Here is a 14,241-nt window from a genome sequence, read left to right as displayed (position 1 = left end):
GGAAAGATACACTGCCATTAGCTCCACATCCTAGTTAGTCCCAAAAACATCAGGAGTCAGGTCCATTCCTCCACAACTTCAAAGGTTCATACTAGAAGAGCATCTATGGTTTCACAAGAAGTTGTAAGCTTCAATCAGTCTAAAATTGGAGTACCATCCACTGTTTTGGGTTAAAAAAAAAAAAAAAAAAAAAAAAAAAAAAAAAAAAAAAAACCCAAACCACACACAAACCACCACACACAACAAAAAAACCTCGCAACTTATTACTTCTGTAGGCATTTCACTGCTGTCAAGTATCCGCAAAACTGCTGAATTTTGCACGTGCTTACACAACATTTAAGCCATTTCTGCTTACGATTACCATTCCATTTGCTGCTGAATGAGGCCTCAGAAATACAGCATTTGACACAAAAGTTAGGTAGGCTTCTCTGTGAATCAATAAAACGCTACGCAGTGTTAGGAAGGCTCTGCCCCAACAAAGTGTGAGGTTCCTCGGGACTGCAAGGGCAGAGCTTGGCAACCCACGCTGTGTTAGGAAACAGCGGTAGGGAGGCTGCATCAGAAGGGGGACCGAAGCATAGGAGCAATCACCATTTTCAAATTATGTTTCATAATAAAAGTCTGAACAGTTATTTTCAAAGTGGTCAACAGGGATCCACTTCAATATCTTGTGCCCAAGTCTAATGACATCAGTGGAAAGGCTCCTGAACTTGTTCACTGCGGGCCAGGCAGCAGCTCTTCAACGCATTAGGAAGTATTCATTTATAAACATGAAATCTACAGCTTCCTTCAGGTTCTCCTCACAGCCCACAAAGCAATTGATGGAAACATCTTTATGAAAGTATAGCCGTATTCATTCTCAAAATGGTTCTTAGTAGGCCCAACTGCATTGTGACTCCCGCCCAACAAATCTCCCTGAAGCCAGAGCATGCCTCCAAGTCAGTTCAGTAGCCCTCCCCACTTCCAATAATTAAGAAGCGTCTATAAGCATCAAGGGCATGTACTTCATATAAAACTGAAAAAAAAGGGATAAACCCCAGTCCAGCAGGAGTTAACCATTTTAGACCCAGGGGTCTGAGTGTACTCTTTATCATGTCCTGTCCTCCTAACGGGAAGCATGTGCACATTTACCGACTTCCCATTTTTCCAACGTGAGCCATATTGCTTTTGCTTACCAATTTTGTTGCCAGCAAGACCCAGACCTGATTGCAAAACAACTGCACACTATCAAACAAAGTTTCAGTGCTACACATGACTGCTGTTGAGAATACCAAGAAAACCCCCAAATTCTATTCCTAGGCCATTTACCCAGTGAAACAAGAATCACTATCTGGAAGGCAAGGAAGTAGCAAAAAGTAATAAAATAAGGAGACTGAAGTGGCACATCTTCCAACTCTAGCACAGGATGAAAGTAGCCAGCACCAGGACTTTGCCACGGAGAAGCCAGAAGGAACTGAAAAGTGAATATTGAGAAGCAAGCGCAAGCAGTGATAGCTGGGCAAGAAACATGCCGAAAAGTCAACTCACTGGGTACCAAAACCAGTTTGTGTGTAATAAATGCAAAGACACATTATACCAACCCCCTGGCTCCCATCAGCAGCACAGCACATCAAACTGCAATTGTTCTATATCTGCTTCATGATCCAGGCTCGCAGACTGGTTCCAGCTATACACTTGTGAGGGGTGGTTTGAGGTACAAGTATGCAGCAAGTAACCCTACAAAAGGTAACACATTACTTTGCTCATTACTTCTCTCTCTCTCTCTCTCCTTGATTTACTCCCCACTTCGGCTTTGCCTTGGTGCTGCTAAGTGAAACTCTCTTTTAGCAATGTCAACATAAACAGCTGGCTGATTTCCATTATATTCTTGGCAAAAGGCTGGTCAGCCTTGGACATGTCACATCTGCCTAATTAGCTGGAAGCACATGCTCATGTGTCAGTTCCATGCATCCTATGTAGTTTTAGATTTAAGGGAGGAAGAAAAAAAAAACTTTTTTTTTTCCTTTTTAAAGCTGCCAAGGCATCCAATTCAAGCAGACACACACACCAAATCGTCTATCTTGCAACAGAGACCTTAAGCCCATCTGATAACAAACAGTATTTGAGAGTGATTTCCACCCACCCATCCATCTTTTTTCCACCAAGCAGAACACAGGTTCTCTCACAGGGACTTGGCTGCTCAAGTTACTCCTCAAGTACATATCACTGACACTGTCCATGGCCTGTCTCCTGCATGCACTCAGGTTGTGACAGGGCCTGGCTGTCCTCCCCACTGGGAAGAACACGCAGTTGTCTGTCAAACATCTAGGGTGTTTTGAGGCCACCAGGCAATGACAGGCTTTACTCCACACAGGGAACTCACAGTACCCGGGGTCTGTACCCAACACCTGATGCTTCAAAACCACATTTAAACCTGAGCACTTTGGAGACAGATAACAAGCAAAGAGCAGTGGAGCAGAGATTCAAATCTTGGGGCAATGTCTCAGACGGTGCTTATGGACAAAGGAAAAGGTTCTCTGCAGGTCCCAACCCTTTCATTAGGTTTTCTGACTAATCCCATTGAGAGAGGTGGCCAACCCAAGACTTCTCTGTTTTGCCCAGATCATAATCTGCTCAGGGCAGCTCCCATGTCACGCTACCAGCAGGAAGGCAATGCTTGGGAAGGGACTGTCTGGGAATTTGCATCCCAGGCCAAAGGCAGTGACTGGGACCAATGGTCCCAAGACACACAGGAGCAGCCTGTATGCGTGTTTGGGGGAAGAACCACGACAGCACGGGCAGCCTTAACCACCCCTGTTTTCTAAGCAAAAAGTGTTTAACTTGGTAAACTAAGTATCCTCATTTGAAGCTTCAAGCACTTTGTACGTGCTATGCTTTACAAACTTTGGAGAATGCTGTTTGTTTAGTCTGTGAGCACCGGTAAGAGCTTAAACTGTGAGTTAAACATATACAAACATCACTGTTAGAAGCAGACTGTGTTTCTCAGAAGGAGCACAGTGCAGTAATACAACATCAGGCATCTCCCATAATAATAAACACACTCTGGTAATCTGAGCTAAGCAGTTTCAGTTCCACATACAAGCTGTTTCCAAAGCAGAGAGACTCTTCTCCAAGCAGCCGATGCTTCATTGTGCATTGCTGCATGGAGGAAACACGCGAGGGAGAACCCGCAAGGACCGCAATGGCCCAGAAGTTCCTGCAGAAACCTTTCTTGCTCCCTCCACACCCACAACGCCTTCCTCTCTCAGACTGTGAACTTTTCCAAACAAGGGGTAGAGAAGAAGAAAGTCATTTAAGGTGATTCTGGAAGGGGAAGAGCTTAATTTGGCAATAAAAGTGTTTATAAAGGCTACATTCAGCATTCACACAAATAAGTGTAAATACCCACAGAACTGCTCCACAGCTGAACTTGATGGGATGGCTGTGACTTAGACCAGTAAAAGCTCTCCTCTGGCACCTCCAGGTTTAAGTGGGTCAGCTGTCCCATGGCAGGACTCGCAACCCGCTGGCCCCAAAATCCTGCCTTGGGTATCTCCACTCTAAAACACCTTTGGCTCAACAAAGCAATAGAATAGAGAAGTTATAGATGAAAGCAGATGCTTTTTCAAAGGTTTGGCCTTCCAAGGATTTCCTTGTGAAAACAGGGACACAAGATTTTAACCTTGCTAACAAGGACATTTTATGACAATCAAATGGGCTCCACGTTTCCCCACTTGCCAGCACCAGCCTCCCAGCGGCATGGCCAGAGGCAGCTCGACACCTGCCCTATGGGCACAGGCTGCACTCCCATCAGTCCTTGCAGAAAACAACTCAGAAACTTGGATTCATGTTTTGGCAGACTGGGTGAAAGACGAACTGACTGTCAGCTGCAGTTTAACGCTTCACACGTAGCTGCCTATAAAACAGGGACCTCACCCACCCCGGTGGATGCAGTGCCCACCACCGTTTTGGCCTGGCAGCATCTCTCCCTGCTTTAGGTGCTGGCACGAGGCAGAACCACCACCACCAATAAGTGCTGCAGCACCAGGGACATCCCCTCAGCCACAGCATCCCACCATGACAGGGCTGCATGAACAGCACGCCACCGCCACCACTGCCAGGTGGCAGGACCCATGCTGGCTTCCACAGCCCCTTCCCATCTGCGCTGGTGAGGTCCTCCCTTGGGTTGCCACATCACCTGCAGCAGGAGCACCAGCCCCTCAGGCTCACTTGTGTGAAAAGCACAAGCATATCCTGACCTATAAATATTATACAATCACATTCCCAGGACAGCTTCAAAAAGGCAGATGCAACAATCACAAATTCTCTTTGAGAACAAATCTTTTGCAACGTGTGCTTTTGGCTTCTTATTTCAGACTGTATCTTACAATCCTGTACTTACCTGTTCTAAGGCAAAACTTATGCCGACTTGAAGCTTCACATCAGCTGCCAAAGACTGTGGGGCCTGAGCCCCTGTGTCACTAAAAGAGGGCCCCATCCTTTGATTTCAATATATACAAAATCACAGCCAGCAAAATGCAGAACAAAAATCTGACATTCATAGAATCATAGCATTGTTTAGGTTGGAAAAGACCTTTAAGATCATCGAGTCCAACCATCATCCATGCCCACTAAACCATGTTATTGAGTACCCCATCTACGCACTTTTTGAATACCTCCACGGATGGTGACTCAACCACTTCCCTGGGCAGCCTGTTCCAATACCCGACAACCCTTTCAGTAAAGAAATTTTTCCTAATATCCAACCTAAACCTCCCTTGCCGCAACTTGAGGCCATTTCCTCTCATTCTATCTCCAGCCACCTGACAGAAGAGACCAGCACCCACCTCACTACAACCCCCTTTCAGGCAGTTGTAGAGAGCAATAAGGTCTCCCCTCGGCCTCCTCCAGACTTAAACAGCCCCAGTTCCCTCAGCTGCTCCTCATAAGACTTGTGCTCCAGGCCCCTCAACAACTTCGTTGCTCTTCTCTGGACACGCTCCAGCACCTCAATGTCTTTCCTGTAGTGAGGGGCCCAAAACTGAACACAGTACTCGAGGTGTGGCCTCACCAGTGCCCAGTACAGGGGAACAATCACTTCCCGCTCCTGCTGGCCACACTATTTCTGACACAGGCCAGGATGCCGTTGGCCGCCTTGGCCACCTGGGCACACTGCTGGCTCATATTCAGCCGGCTGTCAAACAGCACAGCCAGGTCCTTTTCCACCGGGCAGCTTTCCAGCCACTCTTCCCCAGGACTGTAGCGCTGCATGGGGTTGCTGTGACCAAAGTGCAGGACCCGGCACTTGGTCTTGTTGAACCTCATACAACTGGCCTTGGCCCATCGATCCAGCCTGTCCAGATCCCCCTGTAGAGCCTTCCTACCCTTGAGCAGATCAACCCTGCCTCCCAACTTGGTGACATCCGCAAACTTACTGAGGGTGCACTCGATCCCCTCGTCTAGATCACTGATAAAGATATTAAACAGAAGTGGCCCCAATACTGAGCCCTGGGGAACACCACTCTGCAGAGGGGCTATGAGAACAGCAAGGAATAAGCAAAACTCTTCTTTCCAAGTAAAAATAGGAAAGGTTGTAAAAAGAAAGCTAACAGTTTTCTTTCTGAAAATGCAGTTACTCAGAATTGCATGATTTTTAATGGGAAACATGTCAAAGATTTTTTTCATTTTCTCGGCAGAGGTAAAGACTACTGAACATCTTGCATTAGCTACACTGTCATTTTGTTCTGGCCAGTATATAATTAGACATTTTTCTTATTAATGTTTTAGCTGCTGGCTTTATAATAATACTGTGACATCTTTAAAAACTTAGCTACAATAAAGTTTTTCTAAAGTTCTGTACCATAGCACATTTCAAAGTGGGTGAATTATTTTTTTAAGCACTGAACGTCACCACAAGGTATTTTCCACAACTCCAATTACTCAGCACCAGTTTTACATTCCAGACTCAGAACCCAGGTTCTGGAGAGCTTTATTTGTGCTTCTTCCCAGAGATATTCCCATGGACAATAAGTATACGAGTCATTTTTCCCCGTCTTTGTGCCTGTACTGCATTTCATAATACAAATAAGACAATGCAGATGATGCATTTTCACTGGCCATGTCTCTTTAAATAAGACAGGGAGCGTATTAGTGTGTGTTTGCTGGGAGCTCCTGTCCCTGCCAAGTTGGGGTGGCAGTCTGGTGAGAATAGGCTCTCTAGCAAGATTGCTGATCTGTTCTACTTATGATCATGAAAGTGAAATAGAGTGGAAAGAAGAACTGATCAAATCGCTCAGAAATTCTGAAAATGCTCTGTGTGTGACCCAGATCCCCATGTGGGAACTCAAGAGCTCCTTACGCTATTACAGATGGCCCTGGCTGGAGTTTACAACTTACAGCACTGCAGAAACACAGCTAAATGCATCCTATCTGCACTTTTCAGCATGAAGAATACTACTTTCTAATGCTATACGACACCCTGATGCTCCCCAGTTGCACACTGATCTCAGAGAAGTGTATTTATTTTCAGCATCAAGGCACAGGAACCCCAACGAGCAGGAAACAGGGCAGGACCTCAGTGCGGACATCCAGTTTCTAGCAGGGACAAAGCAACCTGGTGTACAGCTCCTGTGGGACGGACAGCGTGGGGCGGCCTTTGCACAGCTAGCCAACACGCCTTAGACAACTGAATGAGACAAGACCACCCAAACTCACCTCTGAAAGGTGGGATACACACACCTACACAGATAAAGAAAACCCTTTTTCATCTTTTTATTGTGATAAAAATGAGCCCAATTGCCCCCTTCATTAGGATTGTTCATTATTTCTGGTCCAGTAGCACCGAGTGGCTCTAGACAGGAGGGGACACCACTCTGCACAGCACTGTATGCAAGCAGCCCCTGCCCTACCCGCTGCACTGTCCAAGGGCACAACTAGCAAACACAGCAAGCTCACACTAACCATGAGGCCAAGTCTTTAATGCATACATACAGCATATCCTCTAAGTGTGTGCCACCACATAAGGGAGAGAGACTTATTAGCATCTTTCTCTCCAGGCTGCTGATTAAAAACCAAACACCCCCCATGTCCCCATCATTGAGATCAGAAGGTCATTTCATGAACCTGGCCATGAAGTGACCAGGTCCTTTCAACCAAGCCTCCAAAAATATTTGTTACCCCATAATTAGTGGAAAATGACAAAAAAAAAGTTAAGAGGAAGATGAGTGGATAAATCAGGGTCTTGAGGTTTGCTAAGGAAAGGCTGTGGAAAGCTCTCCTGGATCAGGCTGGTGTACGGCGGTAACTCAACACGAGTGTATCGCAGCCCTTCTCATCCAAGATGGGGTTGAGTCAGTGGACAAGACAACTTTACATTGATTGGGGGGGGGGGGGTTAAAAAAATACCCAGGCATGATGTTCATCTGGGCAAAACTGGGTTAACTCCTTGAACTTCAGTGCAGAAACTGATTTACAGCAGTGGAGGATTTGGCCCAATAATGCTGAAGCACAGAAACGCAATGAAGATGAGAGGTGCTCATGAGCAGCAAGCTGGAGTGGTGAAGAGCTGACAGGCCAGGGGCTGGCCCAGCCAAAGGGACAGATCTGTCACCACAGCCTTTCACAAGCATAATGCATTGCTGCTAATGGCTTCACAGAGCTGGCAGGTATCCTCGGCTCTCGCTGACAATAAACTACTTTCTATGCAAACTGCTAGATCCTGCTGGCCGAAGCCAAAACCAGCATAGCTTTTCTGAAATATGCTTGTCCTCCTTCCTCTCTTGTCTGCACCTTTTATCTATTGTTTTGATGGTGGTGGTTTTGAAGGGTTGGTTTCACACACACCCCTTTTAACTAGCTGAATTATCTCCCTCTCCCTGAAATTTTCCTACAGTGAATACAACAGAGAAATATTTCTGGGGAAGAAAAAAGCTGGAACAACCAAGCACAAGCTCCCATGTTAAGTCAGCAACAGAGGTGGGGAGCAGTGGCATGGTTACCTCAAGACAGACCAGTCAAATCCTCTTGACAGAGCAAGACTCAACTAAATTAACTGCAGCATCACTCCAGAGCTGCCCTTCCCCATCTCTGTCCCACCGCCCACCCAGACCTGCAGGTAAGCCTCCAGTCAGCCCCTGTACGTGGGCTTCTCCTAGCGCAATCAGATCTGCCGCAGACTGTCACAGCATAAGCGGAGCTCTGGATTGCATAAGCATTTCATAAATGGATTATCTTTCTTTGTAGGCTGATTTGGGAGATGCTTTCCTTTCAAAATCATCAGCAACAAAGACCATAAATAGAGCATCCTCAGGAGGGAACAAAAAAAACCCACCAAAACAAAAAAAACGAAACAGAAACCCTACACCTGGCTTTGAAGAGCAGCCTGTTCCTTACATCTGATTTCAAAGCTGTATTTCCACACATACCGACCTACATGGAAAGGTGCAGAAGGGTTGGGGAAATGCACTGGCGATCCACCACCATCGTTAGTACTTGTATAACATGAGTAGGGCACAGAGGCCAGAGCCAAGTTACACGCACTTAATAAACCGGAGAGGGTCCCTGCACCAAAGGCCTCCAAACCTAATTAGATGGCAGAGCAGGAGAAGATGCAAAGCAGAGGAGCAGCTTGCTCGAGGAAGTCCGCAGGCAGGCCAGCAAGCAGCACTGCAGGAGGAGCGGCAGAACCAGGGACCGGCAGCTCTCCGCTCCCACAACGCCCAGCCTCTGTCTCTGCCCAGCCCCGAGATCTGCCATCAAGACAAAGGCAGCAGCTAAGGAAGAGACCCCACAGCCCTGCAAACAGTAACAAGAGAGGTGACCTGAGGGTCCTGGAGCAACCAGGCACTACAGAAGTATTTTAATGGTGAGCATGACTCGTCAGAGCACCAGGACATGGAGCAGGACACACAACAGGAGACACAGCTGGACAGAAAGACCAGATGGATTCCCTGCTGCTGAGCAGCACCTGGCCCTGCACCCACAGACCTCCTCTCCTCACCACTTTTGCAAATCCCCATGGAAAAACGCTGGTGGCCCTGGCAGATGAGGTTGCAGGATTTATCTTGCCCCAGCTCTTGTAACTCATTTCTCAAGACTTGCTCCATTAAGCCAGCAGCCATTAAGCTCAGCCAGACCCTTGTGACTACATTCACCCCAGATGCCCCACACCTTCTCCAGGGAACTGACTCTGCAGCCTACTGCCACTTCTTACCTTGCTGACCAGCTGGTACTGGTGCACAGCACAGCTCCCAGACCTTCCCAGCTGAGCTGCCTCCTCCTCCCCTTCACACCCCTCCCACAGCCTGCTTTCCAACCACCCCTCCATACAAACTCCCATCCACCAGTAACAGCCCTCTGCTGTCTTCTACCCCTATCCCTGAGCCTTCTCCCGCTTCCATGGAACTTGTGTAAAGGAGGGCAGAAGAAACAATTTTGGTCAAATGAAGCACTTCTGATTTTTCAGTTTTATCACTACACAGTGACTCAAGTGCCAGCCACACAAAAAACAAACCAAAACACACACCCTCCCCCCCCCCCCAACAACAATTACAAGACACAGTAGCACTGGTGCCATGTGGCCCCATGAGCAGAAGATGGAGCAAGGACAGGGGAGAGGCAGGTTCGACCCCTCCCCAGGTAATGTGGGGCAGGCATGGTGCCTGCAGCTCTCCCCATTGCCCAAGACGGGCTCCACCCACCAGGGAAGATTTTCCCATGGAAGCTGCTCCTCTGGGAGAGGTCATTAAGTTTTACCCAGAGCAGAGACCAGCACCCAGCTGTCCTCCACCCAGGCAAAGCATCTGTCACTCCCCTGTGAAGTCACTCCCTGGCTTCCTTTGCCCTCATTATTTGTTGAGGCAGGGCTGAGGAGCTCCAGGGGAGACACCACAACCCCCTCCCCCCCCCAACTTCACCTTTCTGCTAACAGGCAAGGCAGCAACACCCGAATCTAAGCTCCCGCACACAGCCAAAAAGGAGCAGAGACAGGGTCTAAAATCTCACCACAGTCACCCCCCCAGTACCTTTCTCCCCCATTTACCACTATTTCCTATATGACTACCAGCAGGAGAAAAAAAAAAAAAAGCAGCCCCCACAAAATTCCCAGACACAATTATATCCCAAATGCTTCTCGCCCTCTGCTACAGAAGTAAATGCAACCTTGATTAAAGATCCAGCCTGGTCTTAGAGGAGGATCACAGGCCTGGAGAGATGAACTACAAGTTTTCCTGTCCTCCCACCAGTAGTGATCACACAGATAGTCTTTGTCTAAACCGATCCTCCTCTCTGCCAGTTTGAAGACCCCTTCAGAGATATCAGAGAGGCTGACTCTCTGACCCCAGAAACCTGTCCCTGCCTCAAACACACCACACGGTATCATAAAATACTGCCTCCGTGCCCCTCTTCCCTCATACGCACCCTCAGAGGAGCAAGGCAGAAAACCAGGTATGCATCTGAGAACAACACACCCTCTGCGCTCCTGTGCACCTACCATCTTGGCTCCCGGTCCTCCTCACCAAGCCAGACATGGCTCCCATGCGCTTCGAGGCTCATCAGCTCTCTTCCAGCAAAGAGCACACAAGCCCACCGAGGGCCCCAAGAAGCTTCTGTCCCCACCAGCCGTCACAGGCACTCATGAGCAGCAGCTGGGAGCGGGGCTCCGAACACTGCCTGGCTGCCAATTGGGAAGACAGAGCACACTCTGAAGGTCCAACAACAGCTCCACAGCTCTCACAGCACAACATGAAGAACAGTAAAAAAAATGTGAATTTGGGCTTATTTCAACTCTGAAAAGCTACCTACCATCTGAAAGTGAAATTTCCACATGCATTCTGCTTGAGTCTTCCTCTGCTCCCACCCTGAAGGCAAAGAAACTTTAAGGTCAGGCAGCACTTTGTAGAAACCCACTCAGAGCAGTGATTGCTCATCACGCTTTCAGTCACTTCAGGCGATGGTCCCACCCAGCCAGAGGCTGGTGTCACTCCACTGACCTCTGCAGAGGCACCTGGGAACCAGAAGCAACGTGCAAACGCCCTCTGCCCAGAGCACCCGGTGCTTGTGGCTGGCACCCATAGGTGCTTGTGGCACTCCATGTGTGTCTACTGGTGGGAAGGGGTGCTGGGCAGCACTTGCAGCTCTGATGTTACCTGCAGTGCTTTACACAGCAAAGCTCAGGGAATGGAAAAGTATCTCTGCAAGAGATGAAATCTTCCACTGCTCACTGCAGCACTTAAAGAGAAATACCATGAAAGCTCCCCTCCCAGGCTGGGCAAAGCAAAGGTAAGCCACACACAAACTGGAGCCTGGAGCCAGAGCATGAAGTAATGATTTAAGAGACTGAAGTTTAATTCCCACTCTGCCACAAACTTGCTGTGACCTTAACCAGATGCTCACTGTCCCTGTCACCAATTCCATCCTCCACCTGCTTCAGCTCTGCACAAGACCTCTACACCTTTGTACGATTCTTAGCAGGAGGGAAATGCAGTAACTAAATGCACCGCAGCATACGCAGCATGGCTTAGGAAGGCATTGCTGTAATCAGGACAGACTGAAATCTAGATGCTGCGTGATGCAAGGGACTTTCTGTTAAGGGACTCGGGCCTTCTCTCATGCTCACCAGTTACATGGCAATAAAGCAGTTTCCTTTTTCTTCCCCCTAAGCAGCAGCATCCCTCATCACTGCTGCAGCTCGTGCACCCAGGCTCGCTGCACGAGAAGGTGAAGGAGCGACACGCTGGCAGTACGTTAGGTATTGTGTCAGCCCTGGAGCCCCCGCTGCCCAGATTACCAAAGGTGCTGGAGTACCGGCAGCTCAGCTAGCCACCAAGAGGATGCTTTAACCTTGAGTACACTTCTCCTTTTTCACTTGCTTCAAAAATTGAGAAGTCTCCCCAAAACTGATTTTAAGTAACTCTTTATACAGACCACCTGTGTTCCCATTTACCTGTCCTTTCACTTCCCCAAAAGTTATAAATAAAGCCAAAAGCAATAGCATTTTTTCCTCAAGGAAAGCAGAGGAGAAATTAGCTGAAAAAGTCTCTTTCATTAACAAGAAAGTATGGAAGAAGATTGTTTTTTCTCTAAATTTATGAGCTCTGTGACATTTTATATTCTTATAAAACAGGCATTTTGATACGGGTTTTTATTTACAAATAAACAGGAGGGATTTTTAAAACCTAACCATTAAAAAGCTACCTCTTTTTAGGTCTACTAGTTCTCCAGGTCAGTAAAACACCTCTGCCTCAGACCAACCATAAGGTATAACTCATCTTTTAAGTAGTATGCAGACTCCACAAGAATCCATGGATTTCTGCATGCACTTCTTCACCATCCTGAACAGTGTCGGTTTTAGGCTTAGTTAACTGAAGATACAATTTCCTGTTCGCTGTCTTGTGCCAAAAACTGTCATTGGGTATGCAATTATTCCAGACTTCATTGATTGTTCATTGCCTGTTTGTGCAGAAATTTATGTTTTCTTTATTATTCATATCAGCTTGACCATTAAACCGACCATTCCGTTCTGGTTTGGCACATAAGTGCAAAAGAAACAGTTTAGCACCTGGTAAAAAATACCACTTCTTAAGTCTCCCTATCATGCCTCCTGTGATTTGGCTCCTCTCTAAACTAAACAATGTTTTTCTTCTTAACGATAATCTTTTCATGCCTCTAATAATTTTCATAGTTTTTCCTTGGACCTTCCTCTATACCTCTGCTTAAACCACATACGATACTCAAGGTGACAGTTTCCCATTGATCTATACAACAGCACTCAGTATTTTTAGCCTGATTCTCTACTTTCATTTCTCAGGGTTATCTTAACTCTTCTGCTGGCACTCTCATTTCATTAACATTTCACCTGTTACAAATGGAAGGTCTGGACGCTGTTGATACTATCTCTGCTGCTCGGCAGCTGCTGACTGCCAGGCGTGACTTCCACTGCGCCCTGGCACAGTACCTCTTTCCCGACAGAGCTGTTGCCTGTTTCTTCTGCCCTGCGACATTCCAGAAATGGGACAATCTCCTAATACTTGCCAGCAAACTCTGCTTTTGCCTTCCACTGCTTCAGTGGCTGTTGTAGAGGTGAATTTCAAGGGTAGATAAAGCAGCATCCTTTGCATTACCCTTCTGTAGATGCCAGCACTCTTTCCCCCCCTAATAAATAGAGAGGAAGTTTTCAGAGGTGTAAAAGGAAGATGGGCAATAAATTCCCCCTCCCTAACACGTCCTCAGGACAGCTTCTCTCCCTGATCCAGACTCCTTCCCAAGCATTCCCTCTCAGCCACACTCCTTGCCCCACTCCCTGCAAGGGATGCTGGGCAACCCCAAAGTGCATTCTGACTCCCTGATCTTTCCTTTTTCTGCATTTCACCAAAACTCTCTCTGAGCTCCCTTCTTGTGCCAGCAACATCCTCAACTCAATTTACGAAGCCTCTCTGCTCCTGGCAATCCAAAAGCGCTGTTCAAAATCTCCCCAAGCCACTGTCCAAAACATTGGCTTTGGATGGAGCACTGAAACCAACAGAAAAGGTCCCTCTGACTTCAGAGCAGAAAAGAAACAAAGGGCAAGAATTGCAGCACAAAGAGTGTGTTATAGCTGGTCACACCACAAGTCACCCAGTCATCCCAAGCTACTGTATCAAATTCACACATCACGATTTTCTTTCTTCATGGTAGACAGCAAGGAAAAAATTAGCAACAGTTAATTAAAAATAACCTAAAATTGATTTTCCATCAGTAACAGTGCTACTTTTTATACAGTTCCAAGATGCTATGCCTGCTTGAACCTGGAAATCAAGACCTTGCAGGACGGAAAAAGCAGCAATTGAGATCCTCACTGTTATCAAACAGATCCTTGTTTCTTGGAAGGCTTGGGTAATGTGTTGCAGTAAGAGTGTAATTCTCCGGAGGAGATATTTACCTTTTAAAAGCAGTGAAAAATTAGTTGTATTCCAAACCCATGTGATAGGGGCAAATACTTGGGGTTTGATTGTGGGTTTTTTGTTCAGGAGCTGAACATTCACTGCTCCTTCCCCCACATTTATGTATTTCTCTCCTAATTCTGAGCTGACATGGTAGAAGGAAAGATGGTTTTGGGTCAGATGAAATGTTTTAGTCAACCTGGAATAAAGTATTTTATTTTGGTTTGGTTTGCCCTCTTTTACACTTTTAGCTAAATATAATTCTGCAGAATTAAATTTAGTCTGAAAATATCATAAAGACATGCTGGGAGAAGAAACATAGCAGTTCTCCCCCCGCCCCCCCCCT

The 14,241-nt window shown here is 47.0% G+C and overlaps 1 protein-coding gene across 1 annotated transcript in view; it reads right to left on the bottom strand.

The window, feature by feature from the left end:
• The window catches only part of SLC24A3 (solute carrier family 24 (sodium/potassium/calcium exchanger), member 3), a 262,150-nt gene that overhangs the window by 154,364 nt on the left and 93,545 nt on the right, over positions 1–14,241 (bottom strand). The gene's annotated exons all lie outside the window — the stretch shown is intronic.

Source organism: Haliaeetus leucocephalus, unplaced genomic scaffold (assembly GCF_000737465.1).
Source record: "Haliaeetus leucocephalus isolate CR32 unplaced genomic scaffold, Haliaeetus_leucocephalus-4.0 Scaffold450, whole genome shotgun sequence".
Classification (NCBI taxonomy): Eukaryota; Metazoa; Chordata; class Aves; order Accipitriformes; family Accipitridae; genus Haliaeetus; species Haliaeetus leucocephalus.
The sequence above is the reverse complement of the archived record's forward strand: the minus strand, read 5'-3'. Positions and strand labels throughout refer to the sequence as shown.